At 38.2% G+C, this 12911-nt stretch overlaps 1 long non-coding RNA gene across 1 annotated transcript; it reads right to left on the bottom strand.

The window, feature by feature from the left end:
• Positions 1-3409: 3409 nt before the first annotated feature.
• LOC113074436 (uncharacterized) lies at positions 3410-9143 on the bottom strand. Its single transcript, XR_003280647.1, has 2 exons — positions 8978-9143; positions 3410-6012 (listed from the first exon to the last, which is right to left on the bottom strand). It is a non-coding gene; the product is annotated as an uncharacterized LOC113074436 (long non-coding RNA).
• Between the last annotated feature and the right edge of the window lie 3768 nt (positions 9144-12911).

The raw sequence follows: 12911 nt of genomic DNA, 5'->3' as shown, positions 1-12911 counted from the left end.
ATACATTGCGCCAAAGCACTGAACAACATTCATTTGGAAAACAGTGTCTCAATAATGCAAAATGATAGTTAAAGGCAGTTCATCATTGAATTCATTGATGTCATCTCTGTTCAGTTGAAATAGTGTCTGTTTTAATTTGCAATCAAGTCAACGATATCGCTGTAGATGAAGTGACCCCAACTAAGCAAGCCAGAGGCGACAGCGGCAAGGAACCAAAACTCCATCGGTGACAGAATGGAGAAAAAAAACCTTGGGAGAAACCAGGCTCAGTTGGGGGGCCAGTTCTCCTCTGACCAGACGAAACCAGTAGTTCAATTCCAGGCTGCAGCAAAGTCAGATTGTGCAGAAGAATCATCTGTTTCCTGTGGTCTTGTCCTGGTGCTCCTCTGAGACAAGGTCTTTACAGGGGATCTGTATCTGGGGCTCTAGTTGTCCTGGTCTCCGCTGTCTTTCAGGGCAGTAGAGGTCCTTTCTAGGTGCTGATCCACCATCTGGTCTGGATACGTACTGGATCCGGGTGACTGCAGTGACCCTCTGATCTGGACACAGACTGGATCTGGTGGCCACGGTGACCTCGGAACAAGAGAGAAACAGACAAATATTAGCGTAGATGCCATTCTTCTAATGATGTAGAAAGTACGGTGTTATGTGAAGTGTTCCGGTTCCAGTTTACCTAATTAATGCAGCCTAAAAATCCTTTAATGGATTTGGATATTAAAAGCATATTAGTATGTTATGTGTATGCCAGGTTAAAGAGATGGGTCTTTAATCTAGATTTAAACTGCAAGAGTGTGTCTGCCTCCCGAACAATGTTAGGTAGGTTATTCCAGAGTTTAGGCGCCAAATAGGAAAAGGATCTGCCGCCCGCAGTTGATTTTGATATTCTAGGTATTATCAAATTGCCTGAGTTTTGAGAACGTAGCGGACGTAGAGGAGTATAATGTAAAAGGAGCTCATTCAAATACTGAGGTGCTAAACCATTCAGGGCTTTATAAGTAATAAGCAATATTTTAAAATCTATACGATGTTTGATAGGGAGCCAGTGCAGTGTGGACAGGACCGGGCTAATATGGTCATACTTCCTGGTTCTAGTAAGAACTCTTGCTGCTGCATTTTGGACTAGCTGTAGTTTGTTTACCAAGCGTGCAGAACAACCACCCAATAAAGCATTACAGTAGTCTAACCTTGAAGTCATAAATGCATGGATTAACATTTCTGCATTTGACATTGAGAGCATAGGCCGTAATTTAGATATATTTTTGAGATGGAAAAATGCAGTTTTACAAATGCTAGAAACGTGGCTTTCTAAGGAAAGATTGCGATCAAGTAGCACACCTAGGTTCCTAACTGATGACGAAGAATTGACAGAGCAACCATCAAGTCTTAGACAGTGTTCTAGGTTATTACAAGTAGAGTTTTTAGGCCCTATGATTAACACCTCTGTTTTTTCTGAATTTAGCAGTAAGAAATTACTCGTCATCCAATTTTTTATATCGACTATGCATTCCATTAGTTTTTCAAATTGGTGTGTTTCACCGGGCTGCGAGGAAATATAGAGCTGCGTATCATCAGCATAACAGTGAAAGCTAACACCATGTTTCCTGATGATATCTCCCAAGGATAACATATAAAGCGTGAAGAGTAGCGGCCCTAGAACTGAGCCTTGAGGTACTCCATACTGCACTTGTGATCGATATGATACATCTTCATTCACTGCTACGAACTGATGGCGGTCATATAAGTACGATTTAAACCATGCTAATGCACTTCCACTGATGCCAACAAAGTGTTCAAGTCTATGCAAAAGAATGTTGTGGTCAATTGTGTCAAACGCAGCACTAAGATCCAATAAAACTAATAGAGAGATACACCCACGATCAGATGATAAGAACAGATCATTTGTAACTCTAAGGAGAGCAGTTTCTAGAGAAGTTGTGATGAAACGATGGGTTAGCTGGAACCACCAGTAGTTATGTCTTAGAAAGGTTAAACTGAAGGTGATGGTCATTCATCCAGCTAGAAATGTCACTCAGACAGGCTGAAATGCGAGCAACTACCGTCGGGTCATCTGGTTGGAATGAGAGGTAGAGTTGAGTGTCATCAGCATAGCATACTTCTGTCTAAACATCATTCAAGTTCTGAACAAGAGCATAACATATACTTTCTTTCACTACAAATTGTCCTTACATTCTAATGACTTCAAATATTTTTCTTGTTTTCTTACTGTTGAGTTACACATGGCCTTTCTGTATAAACCCATTCTTGTGTTATACATGGCAGCTACTTTTCAGATTGGTTTACCTAATGGACCTAAGCGCTGTTGGTTGATATATATAAATTAATTTAATAAACTTTTTCATGGTCATGTTTATTATGATTTATTTTAAGTATTTAAATTTAAATTATTATAAGTTGTTTTCTAGTTGTGATTTTAAGACAATTTACTCATTTCTGCAACTTTGGTCATTTCAACAAAACTTCCAAAATGCTAAATATGCAAGGGACTGTTCCTGCACTGAAAGAGCGCAGGCTGCTCTGATGACTTTTATTTTTTTGCTGAGCCTGGGATTGTCTTAGAATTTCTCAAGATGATCGCCTGCCAGGTAGGGACTTTTTACGTGTGGTATTCCAAAAAAACAGCTTACAGCACATTTATGTCTTCATTGCTAATGACATTTCAAATGTGTTTTGAGTAAAGAGGCCTGAAAAGAATTTGTTCCACGCTGATCAGTCTTCTAATGGAGAGCTCCACCGTCATCAGTTATGTAATGACCAATCCGAAGAGAATAATTGTAAAGTGTTTCAGCATGGTTCTTGTTCCAGTGACTGCTATTTCAAATAATGCCTTTTTTTTTTTTAAACACCTTGATCAGTTCACTTCTCTTGTCTGCCAAAGCCTCTTAGTCAAGTCGAAAAGATCCAGCAGTGGTGAAATCATATTTATCAGACAGAACCAGAAGAAAAAAAAAGATATAAGCAAAATGTTCTCCAGATATTGAGTTTGTTTATGATATAACAGCATCTGAGATGCAGAGTGCTTGCTCTTCATAACATTTATCACATAATGTATAAACATGAGTCCAAATAGCATTACTAATTTCTCTTCTGCTGAAGATACTCCATTTTGATATCGAACTGATTTGATTTATGCAGCAGATTTCTCAAAAACCACTAGCAAGTACCATTAGTCTTTTAGATGTGGACAGCACTTCATATTTAGAATTGCAATGCCTCAGCAACTTTGATTCATCACCAGCCAGACAAGATTTCCTTTGAGATTCTGGAGGCTGTATTATTTACTGCAAATATAATGTGTCTCTTCGGAACATAGCCAGTTATTGAACAAGTAGGCCATTATTGACTGAGCTTAACCCAAGATGAATATTGTAACACTGTACGCTCCCATGTACTCTCTCTGCCACATTCAGTCTATGACCATGTCTCTATCTGAAGGTGATTTTGCCAGTGTCCACCTGTTGTCCAAAACAACAAGAAAGCCACAAATCATGAGTTTTGGTTCAAAGGGTCATAAAACAGAAATATAATTTTGTGTGTGACTTTAGTTAGACACACTGAAATGTGCCTGCTACTACTTGCATAACTGAAAATGGAAAGAAACTAAGATCAAGTTAGGTTTATCCAAAATGTTTGACATAAATGTTTCAGCTTCATTTGTCAAAACAAACTCACTTTTTGTAACACATCGAATCCGATGCAATGAAAACCTTTGTATTTGTTAAACAGCTTCTAGTCGGAGAGAAAGAAAAAAATAAATGGAAGAATGAATGGAGGAAAATTGACTTTGCAAATGATAGATTATGTTCAAAAAGCAAAATACAACACCATCAACAGATTATATAATTACAACTGATGTGAATTAATTTCATAGCTGACTTCTGTTACTCATGGAAGGTAGATTCAGACAATTTTTTATACATTTATTAAATAGCGAAAATAAACACCACATTACGCATTTCATTATTGAAGGGTTCACAAAATAAATATAAAAAAATTCTGTTTCACATGCACTGACAATGCAACAACCCTTTTAAATGCAATTGATGATTTGGCATCTAAACTTTAGTTTAATTTATTTTCCCTTTTATATAGCAATTGCCATTTTCATTTTTTAATTTGCCCCATATGTAAACTCACTTATTTGACTTAATCAGTAGTTGGGGCTCATGTTTGATATTGTTCTATTGTGTTAAACGTTCCTGGTTGCAGTTGCTCTTGACATCAGCACTGAGACGATACTGCTGTCATTGTTACAGCCCAAATCAAGGAGGAAAAGGATATTCCACTGCACAATGCCGTTGTTCATCAGTGTACAAGTTCAAACATGTTGTATTAGTTTTACTTATTGAAATGTACTTGAGGGAAAGTAAATCTAGCATGAACACAATCAAGTATGGTGCTTAAAAATATTGAAAAAGCCATAGAATCTGTTTGTGGTTGTAAAGGTAAAGCCACACTTTCAGGGAAAATAATACTATGTTATTGAGATCATTGCCATTTACAACAAATCAAACATCAAGACCAGGCAGGCCGCAGCATTTCAAGAAGCCAAGAAGCTGACATAACTCCTTAGGTGCAATTATGAATGGGGTGTTATTCCAACAGATTGTGTAATGAAAGGTACGTCATAAAAGAGCACACGGAGCACTTTTTAGCTATTTCTCTCCAAATACATCTCGATTTTTAAGATAAATCCCTTTTCTTTTAATGATTAACACATCTATACCGGATGACCCATAATAACAATGGCAGCTAATAATGCACCCATCAAGTGACAGAGAAATGTTTGATTTTCTTTTTTCCCTTTTTGTATGAAAACAACATTCCAAGTATCTGGCGTACAGAGATAACGTTCACTCTGACTCATTTTTCATTCTGAGCACAAGTACGTTTTTGCCTCAACAGAGCCGCTTCTTGGCACGTTACTGAACTGTAATATACACTCAGACATACTGTCATCTGATGTTTGGAGCTGTAGCCTAGGAAACGGTCCACGCAGCTCTGCTTTGGAGCGAGTGGAAAGCGTCTGGAAGCAGGAGTTCATCTCATTTATGTCACTGAAGTAACAGCTCACCGATGAAATGATGAAGAGCACTAACCGTCACAAATGGTGGTCTGATTCTGTCATCATTCAGATATACTGAGCTAATCCTACATAGACGAGCCAAACTCAAACTGATATACAAGTTTGCTTTTAGACACACTGCAGCTCAAGTTTTTAGAGATGTCATTTAGGAACAAGCCGAAAGGTTAGTAGAAACAACATTTGCCTTCTGGAATTTCTCTATTTGATAACTTACTTTTACTGTTATCCTTCTTACTTTGTACCAATATATAATAGTAGTGCAAAATGTATTTATTAAGTTAAGTGTTATACAATTAATGGGTGTCATTTCTTTTCACATGTAGCACCAACCAGATCAGCAATCGTCTTCCACTGCTTGGACAAACAAGTAAACTCACACCATTGGTTGATTAAATATTATTATGTTGCTCAGACTGCAATTCCATTTGGTGCCACAAATAGCACAGAAATTACACATCACCTTAAAGTCCCTTTTTTTGTGTGTTGGTGTTCCATTATTTCAGTAGAATGCATTCAGTATTTTGTCAGTTTTCCATTGCATGTTGGAAAGCAGATGGAAAACTCAACAAAATCTACCATGATAAGTGATATTTTCCAGAATGGTAGAATGTCATTAAATTGGGAGTGTAGTAGATGGGGAGAAAAGATAAGTTCAACGTCCATGTGACAGTAGCACACACGGGGGGGGAAATGGTGGTGAAAAAATTCACTATTCTATTCTGTGTAGTCAGGGCCATCGCTAGTGGGGTGAAATGTGGCGACGATTATAGGGTCCCATAGCTGAGGAGGAGCCCCCTGGCAATCGCAGTCGAATGGATGAGGCATATAAAGAAGTTCAGGACAGCTGACAGTCCACTGCTGCGCATCGACCTCTTCGACCTTCATCTTTCACCAATGAGAAATGAGTCCTACCAGACAGAAAAATGCCGTTCAGTATATTAAGTCATATGGTTGATATTCTGAAGACGTGGCGTCACAATTCAGACAGTTTTGTGGTAAAACCTCGAGTTCTATAGGAAAAAAATATGATTGTTTTTCACTAGCAAATGATCCTCTCAAAAACAACTATTGACTTTGCAAACAGTCTCAGTCCTGGCTTTCCACTATTGTCCTGTGATAACCATTATTGGCCCAAAGTTTCTGGATCAAAACCAACAACGTCACGCTAGGAAGTGAATCAGCCTGCCCCTCAAGATGCAGAAACAGTGTCCAGCCAAATGTGGTCCTTCCCATCATAAATAAGAAAAACATTTTAGGAGCAAGAAAGGCCTCACTAAAGCCATCAGAAGCAATGACTAATGACACTAGCATGTGTTCACTTCCTCCCCAGTTGCCTAAAGCCATTGTGATTGTTTTCACAGACAGCAGAGCCCAGGCATAGTCCACCAACCATCTGACCTTTATAAAAGCTCAGATGTGGGAGGAACCCTCTGTTTTACACTCACAAGCACAAGGGGGAACGTTTCAAGATACAGAACAATGGAGTAGAATAGATGCTAAATACAACTGTATGTGTAAAATGAAAGAAAGGAGTCAATGACCAGCATCAGCAATGGGAATCTCCCATTTCCACCTAAAAAGTTTCCCTAAATACACACATTGCTTATTATGTGACTTCCAGATGAAGGAAAACTCCACAGAGTTTGAAGGTCCTCTGAAGGTCTGATTGATAAAACAAGTGTTTTAACTTTCTAAGACCAAGTGTGGCACAACTGCAACATTTCTTTATACTGTATTTAGCAATTTAATACGACCTGTGCTTCACATTAAACATGAGCTGGGAATACAATACATTCAACAGCAGCTCATACTCTGAAATGTTTCATGACAACCATTTGCTGCCTATTTTGTGTAAATTAATAATAAAAAAATATATAATACTGTATTTTAAACACGGCAGAAATGAAACAGTGGACTGTTTAAACCACCAACTTTTAACGTTATTCATACAACGGAGCCCATTTAGCAAACTGTAACTAAATATTCCAAATGATTTTAGTATGGTCTGATGAAATTCCCCCTGAGCTTACTTAAAAACATACTAAAGATTCAGCTTTCTAGCATACCAGAAAGGGTTTTATAGAGGTCAGCACAACTGTACTTCAGACCCCTAGATATGCATTTTCAGGTATTTTACAGGCAGGTCATTAAGGTCTAGGAATATTCCAGGAAAATGGTTGCTGGAAATGCTTTGACATTTTTGAGAAGCTTATGTACTCTGAATAGCTAATTATAACACTCGTAAAAAAAAAATCGGCAACCTTTAAAGCCCAGCATTGCAATTTTTCCAGTACTGAACTTGACCCAAAACAAAATCTGTATAAACGTCTATAAAAAATATAACAATACATGATCAAAATCAGTGCTTGGTTGCCTGAAGATTAAACGGTAGGGAAAGATATTCACAAGCTGTTCTTTTGCAATGCCTGAACACAGACACATAAACAGATGAAAAGAGATACTTACGGGTAAAATTTCTTAAGGTTGCATAAAGGTTGAAGAGATGAGGAATGTGCTACTGGATTTAATACGCACAGACAGGTTTATGCATGCTGGACAATGTTCTATTACACTGTTCACATCTGGACACCAATCCTCAATCACCCACAAGGCCACGCTCTGCAAACACAGCGGAGTGGAGCGATCCGTACAAAGAGAACAGTGAGTTCAGATGGCCTCCTTCAGCCAAAATGTCATCCCTCTCTCACACACAAGTAAACTGCCATGGATCTTTGTTTCTCATCATGGGAGCCTCTGTGCCTCTGCTTATGACAATAAAATAGATTAAAAGGAATAAAACAGAGTCACAGAGGGGAAAAACAGTGTGAGAGGAAGAACGAGAGGAGAGCAAAGAAAGGATTGTTGTTTATGACTTGCAAAGCATAAATCCTCTTTATGAGAAAGAAATGACATGATGACGGTTAAAAGAGGATTTAAACAAACGCTTAAGTCACTTTATAACACAAGGCAGCAAGTTCTAATTTTTCCTTGTCTTCTGAAATCTAGCGCCATGTCCATGAACGAAGTTTGCTGTATTTTGCAGTATGGTACACCTCTTTGCCCACACTTCCTTTTTTCCCCAAGGGTGTGCCCACTGTATGTTCTTACATATTATGGTAAATAACGACTTGAAATAATCATAAACATCTGTTTTCAAGCACCCTGTCCTCTAGAATTGACCATTTAGAGGTTGCAACTTGTTGGCAAGTAAAGATAGCAAAATCATCAAGCATTCTACATGTCATATAAGTTTATATCTGCTCTGAGGAATGAAAGGAATGTTGTTAAACTCTAAACTGTAAGTCCTTGGTTGGCCAAGATAACGGCATCATAAAGCACCATGTCATAAATTTTTTAATGCTTGTTTTTAAAAAGCAAAACACATTATATTAGCCAGCAGGGATAAGCCATCAATCCTTTCTATACTGTTATGCTAAACTATTTGAATGAAAATCAACCAATGAAATAAACCAGAACCATATGCAGAAAGAAGTGAGAAAAAAAAAACACTTTTAGGATTAATGCTTAAGTTATGATTATAGTCAGGCTGCTCCTTATAGTCCACATGGCTGTCCCATTTGAACATTGTCAGTAGTCCATATATCCATAACTTAAGTGGATTATATTGTCGACATAACTGTCAGAAGAAGGTTTTTACATCGAAGCAGGACACAGACAGTTGCAGGAACAGTGACTTCTAGTGGTGACATTGACAATTACATATGCGTTGCACATATTCTGAGGTATTACAATGAATACACTTCCCTGCCTGGAGAACAGAAGTCCTGAGTCAGTACCTTCAAGACATTCATACTGCTGAGAGGCATTACAACACATAGAAACACATAACAAAGTCAAACATAATCTGCTCACCTGCTGGGTGGAGAAGCCCTGCAGCAACTAATGGCTTTAATAATGACTTCATCCTCTTCATGTACTCAGGTGAGGTCACCCATAACAAAGACACCTACAGCAAAAACAGATCAATGAAAGGAGTCAAGGATATGAGCATCTGCCCTAGATAAACACAAGCCATGGTCTGAGCGTCATTGCTTTGGTTTGTCGACTGTATTTAAGATCATGCCGAGATGAAAAATGCCTTCAGGATACACGCTGTCTTTTCAGTAAATGTTGCCATATATCATGGGAATCTGTCTGTCATCTGCTGTCAAAAAGCACATGAGGTGATGAATGTTGCATTGACGGCAGCGTAAATCTTAGATCACGTCAGCTTCTTTATTGACTGTGTAGAAAGGAAATCATTGCCTTTCCTGTTGTTTTTGACATACAATAATACAAGCTCCAGACTGCAATTATAACATTCGGAAATGTGACAAGAGTTTAAAACTTAGTCAAGAAAGTTTTGTGTGCATCAAGTTTTTCGTCAAGTCATCTATTTGAAGTTCCAGCTAATGTGCAGTGGAGAACGCCGCGAGAGCAGCAGTGTCCGATCATGAACAAATGATTCTTATGCACCGGTTCTTTTTAAGGATTCAGTCAAAAAAGACACAAACTCGATAGTCTCAGCTTCAGACGTCACGCCCACGGACCATTGGCTGAATGTCTGATGGACACTGCACACAAAAGTGGGAACACTTTATGAGTTTCGAAGTCGTCATCGGATTGGTTGAATTATACAGGATTCCCGGGAGACGTGTGTGTCCCTTTCTTTAATTCCACCTGGAAACAAAGATACTGTGTCGCCAAACCCCCTCAGGAAAGAAGAAAGCCGTCATGTTTAAAACTGTGACAACTAGTGCTTATTAGGATCAACTAAACACTGGATTCTCAACAGTATGTCAAATTTTAAGTTTGTGGCACAGAATCCTTAAAATACATCTTAGAGTTTTACACTGTCTGTTATTGTGGCGACATTTCCACGCCCTGAAACGTGCAGCTGAACGAAGCGAACTGTGATTGGTTGTTTGATATTTCGGTCAAACGGCCTCATGGGCGGGCCTTGGCCAATGAAAGCTGCGCTGATCTATAATAGAGAACATATATAGATCAGTGGAAAGCTTCCATGAATTTCAGACCTTCAGCCATCAGTCTGAAGGTCTGGCTACGTGAGACCAGAGGTGGGTAGTAACGAGTTACATTTACTTCGTTACATTTACTTGAGTAATTTTTCGGGGTAACTAATACTTTTCGGAGTATATTTAAAGATGGGTACTTTATACTCTTACTTGAGTAAATTTTTTGGGAAAAATCTGTACTTTTACTTCGTTACTGTGGCCGACGCCCCTCTCGTTACTTTATCTTAAAGCAATAAATGTTATTAATGCTTCAGTTTATTCCAAACACGCCGTCTACTTTTCTCTGGGCAATGAGCGATGCCCATTCGCGAATGATTCATTCTTTTGAGTCAATTCTGTTCAAAGGCTTGATCAAACCAATTGGCAAACGAGTGAATTGGTTCATGAATCAGTTTGAATGAGTCGTTCAGCTCCCTGCCGCACGCGCTGAGCGTCTGAAGCAGTTCACTCAGAGTTGTAACGTTTAATAACATCAGCAGCGCTGAAAACGGGGCTATGGAACTGCACTGAATTGAAAGCAAATCTACAAAGGCTATTATTTGCTTGCGATGGAGATCCTTATTAGATGAACACCGCGTGTGCTGTCTACTGTTTAACAGGTAATAACTTGGGCTACAATCGATTACAGTACACGATACCACTGCGCCATTAGTTTGTTGTACGTGTGTGGCTTATAACAGAGAGGAGTCAAGTTGAATGCAGCTTCCAAAAGACAAAAAAATAGCCGATTAAGATTTTATTAATTTTAATACAATCACACCGGTGCGAGTACGTTCAACAAGTCATATCAGCTGCTAAATTCAGATCTGTGATCGCTTGCTGGCGCTGAGCCAGAGACAGACGCGTTTTTACAGCGCTGCGCATTATAACCAATCACACACGATTCTGTTGAGCTTTTGAATGCAATGGCCAATCAGAGGTGTTCCGATGAGTCATCGCTGAAATGCCGGCGCTTCCTTCACTCGCTCACTGAATGGAGACCTCTTTCTGGCGAATTCTCTCGTCAGAAACAACAAAGTGCAGATGTGTGTACGAATCTATAATTAAGATATTGATTTCACAGTGTTAAAAGCAGTTTCAGTGATTTTAATGGGAGTTTCTGAGAGTGATTGAAATCTAGACATTCAGTGAAAATGATCTTTGATAATGTAAATGTTATTTGCTCTCTTTCTGAACAATGAAAGATTAGTAGCAATATTTATATCACATTAACTTTCAATGTTAAATTCACATTTAATATAAAGTCAGTCATATTAAAAATATATTATGGCATGACACCTATATTTGTTACTTAAGTAAACAGACAGGGTTTTATAATAAATTACATAAATTGGAGTAAAGGCTGATGAAATATATACATTTATACACACACACATACATTACATACATTTTATCTATTTATCTAAATAAAAATAGGCTCCGTATATATGACCCAAAGTAACTAGTAACTAACTACTTGAGTAGATTTTTTATCCGATACTCTTTTACTCTTACTCAAGTAACTATTCAAGACTAGCACTTTTACTTTTACTTGAGTAAATATTTCTAGAATTACTTTTACTTGAGTAAAGTTTTTGGGTACTCTACCCACCTCTGCGTGAGACTATACAAACTCAATGGTGAGGTGTTGGTTATTAAGGGAGTTTCAGCCTAGATTCGCCATAATTGTCCAAATTTAAAAGTTTACCCTAGACACATACAGATACTTTAACTAATACTTCGCACTTTAAAATTAATTCTAAATTTCTGTTCAGTAGTTAGGAGCAGTTACAAACTTAAAAAAAAAAACATACCCATCTCTGTACCAATAACATATGTACACTTTATGTATTAAACAAATTATTTATGTTTAACAAAGTTTTCCTCAGCATCTCACAATTTAATTTGAGTTACTGAATGTGATGAATGATGGGATATATACTCAGACTGTACAGTAATGGCACTGAGCTTTGCCATTTTTCACACCTGGAACAGCTTTGCACTCTCACTTCCTGCTGTGTACACACTCTCAAGTGTTCAAGTCCACAAGCGCGGAAATCGGGACATGCCCAAGGTGTCCATCCTGTTTTAGAATTTCACCGGAAGTAGTAATTTATCCACTGTATCCTACTGTTTTTTTAATGTGAATTCAGACATACTTTTTTCACATTTTGTTTTATGGTAGGGAAGTGTGGGATTTCAGATGCAGTCAACAGCATCATGCTCATTTAAGATTAATAGTGAACATCACATGATTCACACTAATGTGCTTTGTTGCTTATAACTTGGATGTAATTTAAATTCTGTTACTTTTACATGACGATACATATGAACAAGACAATTTAAGTCATTTAATTTACATTAAAGAAAACATAACTTTTGTTTAAACCAATGAGAATTAAGCTTTCACCATTAAGTGTTGAAACCCTAATAACAATATTTTTATTTTTATTTTAACATGCCATTGTGTTAACTGTGTGAAACACTTGACCTCATTGACACGTGGTTCCTAATGTCTTAAATACTACAGATTTTGGAGGAAATAATGAACGTATCACTGACAGCAGTGCTCTGACAGAGAATGGAGAGGGGCCAAACCAGGATGGATTTCCCAGACGGCCCCTTTGCTGTCCAAAGCAAACACAGGTCCCACTGTCCCTGAGGTGGGCTCAACGTGTGTAGTGAAGCTTCAGACACTAGGGCTCTCTCAGACTCTGTCAGACTGACACAGGAAGAGAGACGGCACAGACAGGCCAGCTCTTTTGACTCAGATCATACCAGATTTAAATCCT

This window comes from Carassius auratus, chromosome 5, assembly GCF_003368295.1.
Source record: "Carassius auratus strain Wakin chromosome 5, ASM336829v1, whole genome shotgun sequence".
Lineage (NCBI taxonomy): Eukaryota > Metazoa > Chordata > Actinopteri > Cypriniformes > Cyprinidae > Carassius > Carassius auratus.
This window is presented reverse-complemented; position numbering and strand designations above follow the sequence as displayed.